Source organism: Nerophis lumbriciformis, linkage group LG02 (assembly GCF_033978685.3).
Source record: "Nerophis lumbriciformis linkage group LG02, RoL_Nlum_v2.1, whole genome shotgun sequence".
Lineage (NCBI taxonomy): Eukaryota > Metazoa > Chordata > Actinopteri > Syngnathiformes > Syngnathidae > Nerophis > Nerophis lumbriciformis.
Genome location: NC_084549.2, coordinates 73,407,501 through 73,422,277, shown reverse-complemented (window position 1 = coordinate 73,422,277; position 14,777 = coordinate 73,407,501). Strand labels below are relative to the sequence as shown.

Sequence of the window (14,777 nt, the reverse complement as noted above, 5' to 3'; positions counted from 1 at the left end):
AAAAAATATAAATGCTAAGTTGCAATAATTTCACTTCAAAATGTAGTGTATATTACTGTAAATGGAAAAACAGTACTGCTGTTTTTATGGTAAAAAAAAAAAAGAAAAGAAAAAAAGGCAGCTCAGTTGCCAGAATGTTACTGTAAAATTGACATTTAAGTTTTCACTGTAAATAAACACACCACACACACACGCACACACACACACACACACACACACACACACACACACACACACACACACACACACTTAGGAGTTTCTCCTCCTCCTCAGTGTTCTCAGTTTGCAGGCTGACGCGTTCAAGTGCCTGGTCCGACTGGGGGACATCAGAGCCCCAGCCTTCCGTGCAGTTGTTCTCGCTCCACCTGCCAGAAGCTGAAGGGGCGCGGCTGGGACCTCTGCCCACAAAGTCTCGCCTCCCACCTCCCCCTCCTCCCTTCTCGGAGAGAAAGTTGTGGCAAAAGCGTAGAGGACTGTGAGGAAGTCCAGACCAGAGCACACGCGGCCCCCCTCAGGAGGTTCACAGGCTGAGGGGGACTTGATTGACTGTTGGAGGTAAGGAACTTTCTACCTTCTTTTCTATCTTGCTGCTTCTTTCTTTCCTGCAAGCTGCTGACTGGGCATTTGTGACAATAACTTGCTGAGCTGCAAATTACCCCAAAATGATGTTCTTTTTTCCTCTGTGGCGTGTTTTTGAAATGACTTAGTGAGCATGATCAGTGGATACTTTGACTGGGCTAAATATATTCCAGGACTTGACCTCAGCAGCCTTTTATGTATTTATATATGTCAGCTGAGGTTTAGATAAGAGCTATGTGGTGACTTTTTTTTTTTTTTTTTTTTTTTTTTTTTTTTAGCAGAATCTAATGGAATTTAGGATGTGGGTTTGCAAAAAAAAAAAAAAAGTGTCTGGTCAGCATATGTGGAAATAGGGAAGTCTTTAATGTCAAATATTCCTAGGGTGTGGTAATGAAGGATGGGCTTCTGTTGCTTTTGTTTGTTTCTTATCCCCACACAATAAAAAGCTGCTCCTTTTTGTGCCTTTTGTAAGCTGTTCACAGGGGATTTGTGGCAGGAAAATGTGTGTCCGTACGGTATAATGCTGTGGAATATTGTCAGGGAAAAAAAACAACAGTAAGAAAAAAGGGCCAAAAGACATAATGATTCCAATAAATACAAATATTACCGTATTTTCCGGGCTATGAAGGGCATCGGAATTCAAGCCGCACCCACCAAATTTGAGAAGAAAGTAATATTTTTTCCATATATGAATGTTTATTTACATATATTCATTGTTTCCCAACGGTTGGTTGTCACACGGCAGTAAAACGGCTGATCAAACAAAACAGAAGCCATCGTCAGAAGCCATCGCCATATATATATATATATATATATATATATATATATATATATATATATATATATATATATATATATATACATATACATATATATATATATATATATACATATATATATATATGCAGAATCCAATGGAATTTAGGATGTGGGTTTGCAAAAAAAAAAAAAAGTGTGTGGTCAGCATATGGGGAAATAATAGAAATAGGGAAGTCTTTAATGCCAAATATTCCTAGGGTGTGGTTTGGAAGGATGGGCTTCTGTTGGAATATTGTCAGGAACAAAAACAAAAGTAAAAAAAAAGGGCAAAAAAAAAAAAAAAAAAAAAAAAAATATATATATATATATATATATATATATATATATATATATATATATATATATATATATATATATATATGCAGAATGTAATGGAATTTAGGATGTGGGTTTGCAAAAAAAAAAAAAAAAAAAAAAGTGTGTGGTCAGCATATGGGGAAATAATAGAAATAGGGAAGTCTTTAATGTCAAATATTCCAAGTTTACAAAAGTAAGAAAAAAAGGGCAAAAAGACGTAATGAGACATTTTGATTCCAATAAATACAAATATTACCGTATTTTCCGGGCTATCAAGGGCATCGGAATTCAAGCCGCACCCACCAAATTTGAGAAGAAAGTAATATTTTTTCCATATATGAATGTTTATTTACATATATTCATTGTTTCCCAATGGTTGGTTGTCACACGGCAGTAAAACGGCTGATAAAACAAAACAGAAGCCATCGTCAGAAGCCATCGCCATATATATATATATATATATATATATATATGCAGAATCCAATGGAATTTAGGATGTGGGTTTGCAAAAAAAAAAAAAAAAAAAGGTGTGTGGTCAGCATATGGGGAAATAATAGAAATAGGGAAGTCTTTAATGTCAAATATTCCAAGTTTACAAAAGTAAGAAAAAAAGGGCAAAAAGACGTAATGAGACATTTTGATTCCAATAAATACAAATATTACCATATTTTCCGGGCTACCAAGGGCATCGGAATTCAAGCCGCACCCACCAAATTTGAGAAGAAAGTAATATTTTTTCCATATATGAATGTTTATTTACATATATTCATTGTTTCCCAATGGTTGGTTGTCACACGGCAGTAAAACGGCTGATCAAACAAAACAGAAGCCATCGTCAGAAGCCATCGCCATACATATATATATATATATATATATATATATATATATATATATATATATATATATATATATATATATATATATATGCAGAATCCAATGGAATTTAGGATGTGGGTTTGCAAAAAAAAAAAAAAAAGAAAAAAAAAGTGTGTGGTCAGCATATGGGGAAATAATAGAAATAGGGAAGTTTTTAATGCCAAATATTCCTAGGGTGTGGTTTGGAAGGATGGGCTTCTGTTGGAATATTGTCAGGAACAAAAACAAAGAAACTAAGAAAAAAGGGCAAAAAGACGTAATGAGACATTTTGATTCCAATAAATACAAATATTACCGTATTTTCCGGGCTATCAAGGGCATCGGAATTCAAGCCGCACCCACCAAATTTTTGAAGAAATAAATATTTTTTCCATATATGAATGTTTATTTACATATATTCATTGATTCCCAACGGTTGGTTGTCACACGGCAGTAAAACGGCTGATCAAACAAAACAGAAGCCATCGCCATATATATATATATATATATATATATATATATATATATATATATATATATATATATATATATATATATATATATATATATATATATGCAGAATCCAATGGAATTTAGGATGTGGGTTTGCAAAAAAAAAATAAAAAAATAAAAAGTGTGTGGTCAGCATATGGGGAAATAATAGAAATAGGGAAGTCTTTAATGTCAAATATTCCAAGATTACAAAAGTAAGAAAAAAAGGGCAAAAAGACGTAATGAGACATTTTGATTACAATAAATACAAATATTACCATATTTTCCGGGCTATCAAGGGCATCGGAATTCAAGCCGCACCCACCAAATTTTGGAAGAAATAAATATTTTTTCCATATATGAATGTTTATTTACATATATTCATTGTTTCCCAACGGTTGCTTGTCACACGGCAGTAAAACGGCTGATCAAACAAAACAGAAGCCATCGTCAGAAGCCATCACCATAAATATATATATATATATATATATATATATATATATATATATATATATATATATATATATATATATATATATATATATATATATATATATATATATATATATATATATATATATATATATATGCAGAATCCAATGGAATTTAGGATGTGGGTTTGCAAAAAAAAAGAAAAAAAAAAAGTGTGTGGTCAGCATATGGGGAAATAATAGAAATAGGGAAGTTTTTAATGCCAAATATTCCTAGGGTGTGGTTTGGAAGGATGGGCTTCTGTTGGAATATTGTCAGGAACAAAAACAAAAGTAAGAAAAAAGGGCAAAGAGACGTAATGAGACATTTTGATTCCAATAAATACAAATATTACCATATTTTCCGGGCTATCAAGGGCATCGGAATTCAAGCCGGACCCACCAAATTTTAGAAGAAAGTAATATTTTTTCCATATATGAATGTTTATTTACATATATTCATTGTTTCCCAATGGTTGGTTGTCACACGGCAGTAAAACGGCTGATCAAACAAAACAGAAGCCATCGTCAGAAGCCATCGCCATACATATATATATATATATATATATATATATATATATATATATATATATATATATATATATGCAGAATTCAATGGAATTTAGGATGTGGGTTTGCAAAAAAAAAGAAAAAAAAAAAGTGTGTGGTCAGCATATGGGGAAATAATAGAAATAGGGAAGTTTTTAATGCCAAATATTCCTAGGGTGTGGTTTGGAAGGATGGGCTTCTGTTGGAATATTGTCAGGAACAAAAACAAAAGTAAGAAAAAAGGGCAAAAAGACGTAATGAGACATTTTGATTCCAATAAATACAAATATTACCGTATTTTCCGGGCTATCAAGGGCATCGGAATTCAAGCCGCACCCACCAAATTTTAGAAGAAAGTAATATTTTTTCCGTATATGAATGTTTATTTACATATATTCATTGTTTCCCAACGGTTGGTTGTCACACGGCAGTAAAACGGCTGATCAAACAAAACAGAAGCCATCGTCAGAAGCCATCGCCATACATATATATATATATATATATATATATATATATATATATATATATATATATATATATATATATATATATATATGCAGAATTCAATGGAATTTAGGATGTGGGTTTGCAAAAAAAAAGAAAAAAAAAAAGTGTGTGGTCAGCATATGGGGAAATAATAGAAATAGGGAAGTCTTTAATGCCAAATATTCCTAGGGTGTGGTTTGGAAGGATGGGCTTCTGTTGGAATATTGTCAGGAACAAAAACAAAAGTAAGAAAAAAAGGGCAAAAAGACGTAATGAGACATTTTGATTCCAATAAATACAAATATTACCGTATTTTCCGGGCTATCAAGAGCATCGGAATTCAAGCCGCACCCACCAAATTTTAGAAGAAAGTAATATTTTTTCCATATATGAATGTTTATTTACATATATTCATTGTTTCCCAACGGTTGGTTGTCACACGGCAGTAAAACGGCTGATCAAACAAAACAGAAGCCATCGTCAGAAGCCATCGTCAGAAGCCATCGCCATATATATATATATATATATATATATATATATATATATATATATATATATATATATATATATATATATATGTATGTGTGGGAAAAAAATCACAAGACTATTTCATCTCTACAGGCCTGTTTCATGAGGGGGAAATCTCCTGATGATTGAGGGAACCCCCCCTCATGAAACAGGCCTGTAGAGATGAAATAGTCTTGTGATTTTTTTCCCACACATACATATATTGCGCTCTACTACGGTATCGAGCACTATTTTTTGGATAACCTTATTAAGACATATATATATATATATATATATATATATATATATATATATATATATATATATGCAGAATCCAATGGAATTTAGGATGTGGGTTTGCAAAAAAAAAAAAAAAAAAAAAGTGTGTGGTCAGCATATGGGGAAATAATAGAAATAGGGAAGTCTTTAATGTCAAATATTCCAAAATTACAAAAGTAAGAAAAAAAGGGCAAAAAGACGTAATGAGACATTTTGATTCCAATAAATACAAATATTACCGTATTTTCCGGGCTATCAAGGGCATCGGAATTCAAGCCGCACCCACCAAATTTTAGAAGAAAGTAATATTTTTTCCATATATGAATGTTTATTTACATATATTCATTGTTTCCCAACGGTTGGTTGTCACACGGCAGTAAAACGGCTGATCAAACAAAACAGAAGCCATCGCCATATATATATATATATATATATATATATATATATATATGCAGAATCCAATGGAATTTAGGATGTGGGTTTGCAAAAAAAAAAAAAAAAAAAAGGTGTGTGGTCAGCATATGGGGAAATAATAGAAATAGGGAAGTTTTTAATGCCAAACATTCCTAGGGTGTGGTTTGGAAGGATGGGCTTCTGTTGGAATATTGTCAGGAACAAAAACAAAAGTAAGAAAAAAGGGCAAAAAGACGTAATGAGACATTTTGATTCCAATAAATACAAATATTACCATATTTTCCGGGCTATCAAGGGCATCGGAATTCAAGCCGCACCCACCAAATTTTAGAAGAAAGTAATATTTTTTCCATATATGAATGTTTATTTACATATATTCATTGATTCCCAACGGTTGGTTGTCACACGGCAGTAAAACGGCTGATCAAACAAAACAGAAGCCATCGTCAGAAGCCATCGCCATATATATATATATATATATATATATATATATATATATATATATATATATATATATATATATATATATATATATATATGCAGAATCCAATGGAATTTAGGATGTGGGTTTGCAAAAAAAAAAAAGAAAAAAAAGTGTGTGGTCAGCATGTGGGGAAATAATAGAAATAGGGAAGTCTTTAATGTCAAATATTCCAAAATTACAAAAGTAAGAAAAAAAGGGCAAAAAGACGTAATGAGACATTTTGATTCCAATAAATACAAATATTACCATATTTTCCGGGCTATCAAGAGCATCGGAATTCAAGCCGCACCCACCAAATTTTAGAAGAAAGTAATATTTTTTCCATATATGAATGTTTATTTACATATATTCATTGTTTCCCAATGGTTGGTTGTCACACGGCAGTAAAACGGCTGATAAAACAAAACAGAAGCCATCGTCAGAAGCCATCGCCATATATATATATATATATATATATATATATATATATATATATATATATATATATATATATATATATATATATATATATATATATATATATATATATATATATGTGTGTATATGCAGAATCCAATGGAATTTAGGATGTGGGTTTGCAAAAAAAAAAAAAAAAAAAAGTGTGTGGTCAGCATATGGGGAAATAATAGAAATAGGGAAGTCTTTAATGTCAAATATTCCAAGTTTACAAAAGTAAGAAAAAAAGGGCAAAAAGACGTAATGAGACATTTTGATTCCAATAAATACAAATATTACCGTATTTTCCGGGCTATCAAGGGCATCGGAATTCAAGCCGCACCCACCAAATTTTAGAAGAAAGTAATATTTTTTCCATATATGAATGTTTATTTACATATATTCATTGTTTCCCAACGGTTGGTTGTCACACGGCAGTAAAACGGCTGATCAAACAAAACAGAAGCCATCGTCAGAAGCCATCGCCATATATATATATATATATATATATATATATATATATATATATATATATATATATATATGTGTGTATATGCAGAATCCAATGGAATTTAGGATGTGGGTTTGCAAAAAAAAAAGAAAAAAAAAAAGTGTGTGGTCAGCATGTGGGGAAATAATAGAAATAGGGAAGTCTTTAATGCCAAATATTCCTAGGGTGTGGTTTGGAAGGATGGGCTTCTGTTGGAATATTGTCAGGAACAAAAAGAAAAGTAAGAAAAAAGGGCAAAAAGACGTAATGAGACATTTTGATTCCAATAAATACAAATATTACCGTATTTTCCGGGCTATCAAGGGCATCGGAATTCAAGCCGCACCCACCAAATTTTAGAAGAAAGTAATATTTTTTCCATATATGAATGTTTATTTACATATATTCATTGTTTCCCAACGGTTGGTTGTCACACGGCAGTAAAACGGCTGATCAAACAAAACAGAAGCCATCGCCATATATATATATATATATATATATATATATATATATATATATATATATATATATATATATATATATATATATATATATATATGCAGAATCCAATGGAATTTAGGATGTGGGTTTGCAAAAAAAAAAAAAAAAAAAAAAAGTGTGTGGTCAGCATATGGGGAAATAATAGAAATAGGGAAGTCTTTAATGCCAAATATTCCTAGGGTGTGGTTTGGAAGGATGGGTTTCTGTTGGAATATTGTCAGGAACAAAAACAAAAGTAAGAAAAAAGGGCAAAGAGACGTAATGAGACATTTTGATTCCAATAAATACAAATATTACCGTATTTTCCGGGCTATCAAGGGCATCGGAATTCAAGCCGGACCCACCAAATTTGAGAAGAAAGTAATATTTTTTCCATATATGAATGTTTATTTACATATATTCATTGTTTCCCAACGGTTGGTTGTCACACGGCAGTAAAACGGCTGATCAAACAAAACAGAAGCCATCGTCAGAAGCCATCGCCATATATATATATATATATATATATATATATATATATATATATATATATATATATATATATATATATGCAGAATCCAATGGAATTTAGGATGTGGGTTTGCAAAAAAAAAAAGAAAAAAAAAGTGTGTGGTCAGCATATGGGGAAATAATAGAAATAGGGAAGTCTTTAATGTCAAATATTCCAAAATTACAAAAGTAAGAAAAAAAGGGCAAAAAGACGTAATGAGACATTTTGATTCCAATAAATACAAATATTACCATATTTTCCGGGCTATCAAGAGCATCAGAATTCAAGCCACACCCACCAAATTTTAGAAGAAAGTAATATTTTTTCCATATATGAATGTTTATTTACATATATTCATTGTTTCCCAATGGTTGGTTGTCACACGGCAGTAAAACGGCTGATCAAACAAAACAGAAACCATCGTCAGAAGCCATCACCATAAATATATATATATATATATATATATATATATATATATATATATATATATATATATATATATATATATATATATATATATATATATATATATATATATGCAGAATCCAATGGAATTTAGGATGTGGGTTTTCAAAAAAAAAAAAAAAAAAAAAAAGGTGTGTGGTCAGCATATGGGGAAATAATAGAAATAGGGAAGTTTTTAATGCCAAACATTCCTAGGGTGTGGTTTGGAAGGATGGGCTTCTGTTGGAATATTGTCAGGAACAAAAACAAAAGTAAGAAAAATGGGCAAAAAGACGTAATGAGACATTTTGATTCCAATAAATACAAATATTACCGTATTTTCCGGGCTATCGAGGGCATCGGAATTCAAGCCGCACCCACCAAATTTTAGAAGAAAGTAATATTTTTTCCATATATGAATGTTTATTTACATATATTCATTGTTTCCCAACGGTTGGTTGTCACACGGCAGTAAAACGGCTGATCAAACAAAACAGAAGCCATCGTCAGAAGCCATTGCCATACATATATATATATATATATATATATATATATATATATATATATATATATATATATGTGTATATATATATATATATAATATATATATATATACATATATATATACATATATATATATATATATATATATATATATATATATATATATATATATATATATATATATATATATATATATATATATATATATATATATATATATATATGCAGAATCCAATGGAATTTAGGATGTGGGTTTGCAAAAAAAATAAAAATAAATAAAAAGTGTGTGGTCAGCATATGGGGAAATAATAGAAATAGGGAAGTCTTTAATGTCAAATATTCCAAGATTACAAAAGTAAGAAAAAAAGGGCAAAAAGACGTAATGAGACATTTTGATTCCAATAAATACAAATATTACCGTATTTTCCGGGCTATCAAGGGCATCGGAGTTCAAGCCGCACCCACCAAATTTTTGAAGAAATAAATATTTTTTCCATATATGAATGTTTATTTACATATATTTATTTTTGATTGATTGATTGAAACTTGTATGAGTAGATTGCACAGTACAGTACATATTGTGTACAACTGACCACTAAATGGTAACACCCCAATTAGTTTATCAACTTGTTTGAGTCGGGGTCCACTTAAATTGATTCATGGTAATTAATTGTTTCCAAACGGTGCCTGTCACACGGCAGTAAAACGGCTGATCAAACAAAACAGAAGCCACGGTCGTGGACCCACTAGCTCTCCAAACAGCTAAACAGACTCAATAACTCCACGGGGAAATGACGCAACTGAAACGAGACGAAAAGAATGCCGTTGTAAGTTAATAATACTAACACAGTTAGCATATTAGCCAACACTAGCGACGCTAGCTTGATAGAGCAAAGAAAAATCTATGAATTAGCCACGCCCTTTTATGAGCCACAGGGTTCAAAATGTAATCCAGAAAATATGTTGTGTATAAATATATATATATATATATATATATATATATATATATATATATATATATATATGCAGAATCTAATGGAATTTAGGATGTGGGTTTGCAAAAAAAAAAAAAAAGTGTGTGGTCAGCATGTGGGGAAATAATAGAAATAGGGAAGTCTTTAATGGCAAATATTCTTAGGGTGTGGTAATGACGGATGGGCTTCTGTTGCTTTTGTTTGTGTATAAACAATTCAACCTTTCCTCATTATATTATGTTTTTTTGCTCTTTTGTCTTCCATTTTTACTGTTGTTGTTTTATTCTGACAATATGCGGGCCACACTTTGGACACTCCTGTAAAAACTAATATTAATATACTTTGTCATATATATATATATATATATATATATATATATATATGTATATATGTAAATATATATGTAAATATATATATATATATATATATATATACATATATATGTATATATGTAAATATATATATATATATATATATATATATATATATATATATATATATATATATATATATATATATATATATATATATATATATATATATATATATATATATGTAAATATATATATATATATATACATACCGTATTTTCCGCACCATAAGGCGCCCTGGGTTATAAGCCGTGCCTTCAATGAACGGCATATTTCAAAACTTTGTCCACCTATAAGCCGCCCCGTGTTATAAGCCGCATCTAACTGCGCTAAAGGAATGTCAAAAAAACAGTCAGATAGGTCAGTCAAACTTTAATAATATATTAAAAACCAGCGTGATGTGGGCGCGCATGGAGTCGTATATCAACATGGACGGAGCTGCGTGAAAAAAAGCCACCCGGCCTCTTCGCGTAAACTTCCCTTAACCACTCGCTCATCTTTTCTTCATCCATCCATCCCTTCGAGTTAGCTTTTATGATGACGCCGGCTGGAAAGGTCTCTTTTGGCAAGGTCTTCCTTTTGAATATCACCATGGGTGGAAGTTTCTGGCCATTAGCATGGCAAGCTAGAACCACAGTGAAGGATGACTTCTCATTCCCTGTGTGGTGTGAATATTCACCGTACGTGCTCCCGTTGTATCCACAGTGCGGTTCACAGGAATATCAAAAGTCAGTGGAACCTCGTCCATGTTGATAATGTTCTCTGGCCGGATCTTTTTTTCAGCTATCTTGTTTTTACAATATGCACGGAAAGTAGCCAGCTTTTCTTGAAAGTCTTTAGGCAGTTGCTGTGAAATAGTAGTCCGTGTGCGGATGGAGGGATTGCGTCTTTTCATGAACCGGAAACCTGTCGCTTAGTAGGAGCCATTTTGTGGTCTTTACAGATGTAAACACACAAAGGAAATGAAACGTAATATCCGCGCGCTTCTTCTTCTTCTACGGGGGCGGGTGGTTGCTTACAGTAGAAGAAGAAGCGCTTCCTGTTCTATGGGGGCGGGTGCTTACCTTGGCGGTTGCTTGCGTAGAAGAAGAAGCACTTCCTCTTCTACGGGGAAAAATGATGGCGGCTGTTTACCGTAGTTGCGAGACCGAAACTTTATGAAAATGAATCTTAATATTAATCCATATATAAAGCGCACCGGGTTATAAGGCGCACTGTCAGCTTTTGAGAAAATTAGTGGTTTTTAGGTGCGCCTTATAGTGCGGAAAATACGGTATATATATATGTATGTATGTAAATATATATGTAAATATATATATGTATATATATATATGTATATATATATATATATATATACATATATATATATATATGTATGTATATATATATATATATATATATATATATATATATATATATATATATATATATATATATATATATATATATATATATATATATATATATATATATATATATATATATATATATATATACATGTCTCTTTTTGGCATTTTTTTAAACAAAATAAATGTATGTCAAAATGTCCCTTGCATACTTTGAACTTGATGGAAAAGTTTGGACACCCCTGGTATAAAATGTTTTTTTTCTGGGATAATGGTCATGCTTTTATAACCTCCACTTTTGGCTTTTACAAAAGGTTACCTTATAGCCCAATTATTACCTTTGTTGGCGTAGAATAGATTACACAGAAGCCAAAAGCAGTGAAGTTGTCACGTTGTGTAAATGGTCAATAAAAAGAGAATACAACAAATCCTTTTCAACTTATATTCAATTGAATAGACTGCAAAGACAAGATATTTCATGTTTACATTTGCAAATAATCATCAACTTAGAATTGAATGGCAGCAACACATAGCAAAAAAGGCATTTTTACCAGTGTGTTACATGGCCTTTCCTTTTAACAACCCTCAGTAAAGGTTTGGGAACTGAGGAGACACATTTTTGAAGTGGAATTCTTTCCCATTCTTGCTTGATGTACAGCTTAAGTTGTTCAACAGTCTCCCTTCTCTTATTTTAGCCTTCACACATTTTCAATGATCTGGACTACAGGCAGGCCAGTCTAGTACCCGCACTCGTTTACTATGAAGCCACGCTGTTGTAACACCCGGCTTGGCATTGTCTTGCTGAAATAAGCAGGGGCGTCCATGATAACGTTGCTTGGATGGCAACATATGTTGCTCCAAAAGCTGTATGTACCTTTCAGCATTAATGGTGCCTTCACAGATGTGTAAGTTACCCATGTCTCGGCCACTAATACACCCCCATACCATCACACAGTCTGGATGGTTCGCTTCCCCTTTGTTCCGGAGGACACGACGTCCACAGTTTCCAAAAACAATTTGAAATGTGGACTCGTCAGACCACAGAACACTTTTCCACTTTGCATCAGTCCATCTTAGATGAGCTCGGGCCCAGCGAAGCCGGCGGCGTTTCTGGGTGTTGTTGATAAATGGCTTTGGCTTTGCATAGTAGAGTTTTAACTTGCACTTACAGATGTAGCGACCAACTGTAGTTACCGACAGTGGTTTTCTGAAGTGTTCCCCGAGCCCATGTGGTGATATCCTTTACACACCGATGTGGCATTTTGATGCAGCACCGCCTGAGGGATCCAAGGTGTGTAATATCATGGCTTACGTGCAGTGATTTCTCCACATTCTCTGAACATTTTGATGATATTACGGAGCGTAGATGGTGAAATCCCTAAATTCCTTGCTTGAGAAATGTTGTTCTTCAACAATTTGCTCAGGCATTTGTTGACAAAGTGGTGACCCTCGCCCCGTCCTTGTTTGTGAACGACTGAGCCTTTCATGGAAGCTGCTTTTATACCCAATCATGGCACCCACCTGTTCCCAATTAGCCTGTTCACCTGTGGGATGTTCCAAATAAGTCTTTGATGAGCAATTCCTCAACTATATCAGTCTTTTTTGCCACTTGTGCCAGCTTTTTTGAAACATGTCACAGGCATCAAATTCCAAATGAGCTAATATTTGCAAAAATAACATGAAATATCTTGTCTTTGCAGTCTATTCAATTGAATATAAGTTGAAAAGGATTTGTTGTATTCTCTTTTTATTGACCATTTACACAACGTGACAAGCTGAAGAAGGAGTCCTATCGGGTTCTTTTGGCTCATAGGACTCCTGAGGCAGCGGACAGGTACCGACAGGCCAAGCGGTGTGCGGCTTCAGCGGTCGCAGAGGCAAAAACTCGGACATGGGAGGAGCTCGGTGAGGCCATGGAAAACGACTTCCGGACGGCTTCGAAGCAATTCTGGACCACCATCCGCCGCCTCAGGAAGGGGAAGCAGTGCAGTGTCAACACCGTGTATGGTGAGGATGGTGTTCTGCTGACCTCGACTGCGGATGTTGTGGATCGGTGGAGAGAATACTTCGAAGACCTCCTCAATCCTACCAGCACGTCTTCCTATAAGGAAGCAGTGCCTGGGGAGTCTTTGGTGGGCTCTCCTATTTCTGGGGCTGAGGTTGCCGAGGTAGTTAAAAAGCTCCTCGGTGGCAAGGCCCCGGGGGTGGATGAGATCCGCCCGGAGTTCCTTAAGGCTCTGGATGCTGTAGGGCTGTCTTGGTTGACAAGACTCTGCAGCATCGCGTGGACATCGGGGGCGGTACCTCTGGATTGGCAGACCGGGGTGGTGGTTCCTCTCTTTAAGAAGGGGAACCGGAGGGTGTGTTCTAACTATCGTGGGATCACACTCCTCAGCCTTCCCGGTAAGGTCTATTCAGGTGTACTGGAGAGGAGGCTACGCCGGATAGTCGAACCTCGGATTCAGGAGGAACAGTGTGGTTTTCGTCCTGGTCGTGGAACTGTGGACCAGCTCTATACTCTCGGCAGGGTCCTTGAGGGTGCATGGGAGTTTGCCCAACCAGTCTACATGTGTTTTGTGGACTTGGAGAAGGCATTCGACCGTGTCCCTCGGGAAGTCCTGTGGGGAGTGCTCAGAGAGTACGGGGTATCGGACTGTCTGATTGTGGCAGTCCGCTCCCTGTATGATCAGTGTCAGAGCTTGGTCCGCATTGCCGGCAGTAAGTCGGACACGTTTCCAGTGAGGGTTGGACTCCGCCAAGGCTGCCCTTTGTCACCCATTCTGTTCATAACTTTTATGGACAGAATTTCTAGGCGCAGTCAAGGCGTTGAGGGGATCTGGTTTGGTGGCTGCAGGATTAGGTCTCTGCTTTTTGCAGATGATGTGGTCCTGATGGCTTCATCTGGCCAGGATCTTCAGCTCTCACTGGATCGGTTCGCAGCCGAGTGTGAAGCGACTGGGATGAGAATCAGCACCTCCAAGTCCGAGTCCA

The 14,777-nt window shown here is 34.4% G+C and overlaps 1 protein-coding gene across 3 annotated transcripts in view; it reads left to right on the top strand.

The window, feature by feature from the left end:
• The first annotated feature begins 434 nt into the window (after positions 1-434).
• col17a1b (collagen, type XVII, alpha 1b) overlaps positions 435-14,777 on the top strand; it is a 106,797-nt gene continuing 92,454 nt past the window's right edge. Inside the window, exon 1 of one of the 3 annotated variants that reach the window (XM_061968357.1) lies at positions 435-555. The gene's annotated coding sequence lies outside the window, so the exon portion shown is untranslated. The remainder of the gene's footprint in view (positions 556-14,777) is intronic. The other 2 variants (XM_061968367.1, XM_061968348.1) reach the window with 2 other exon arrangements.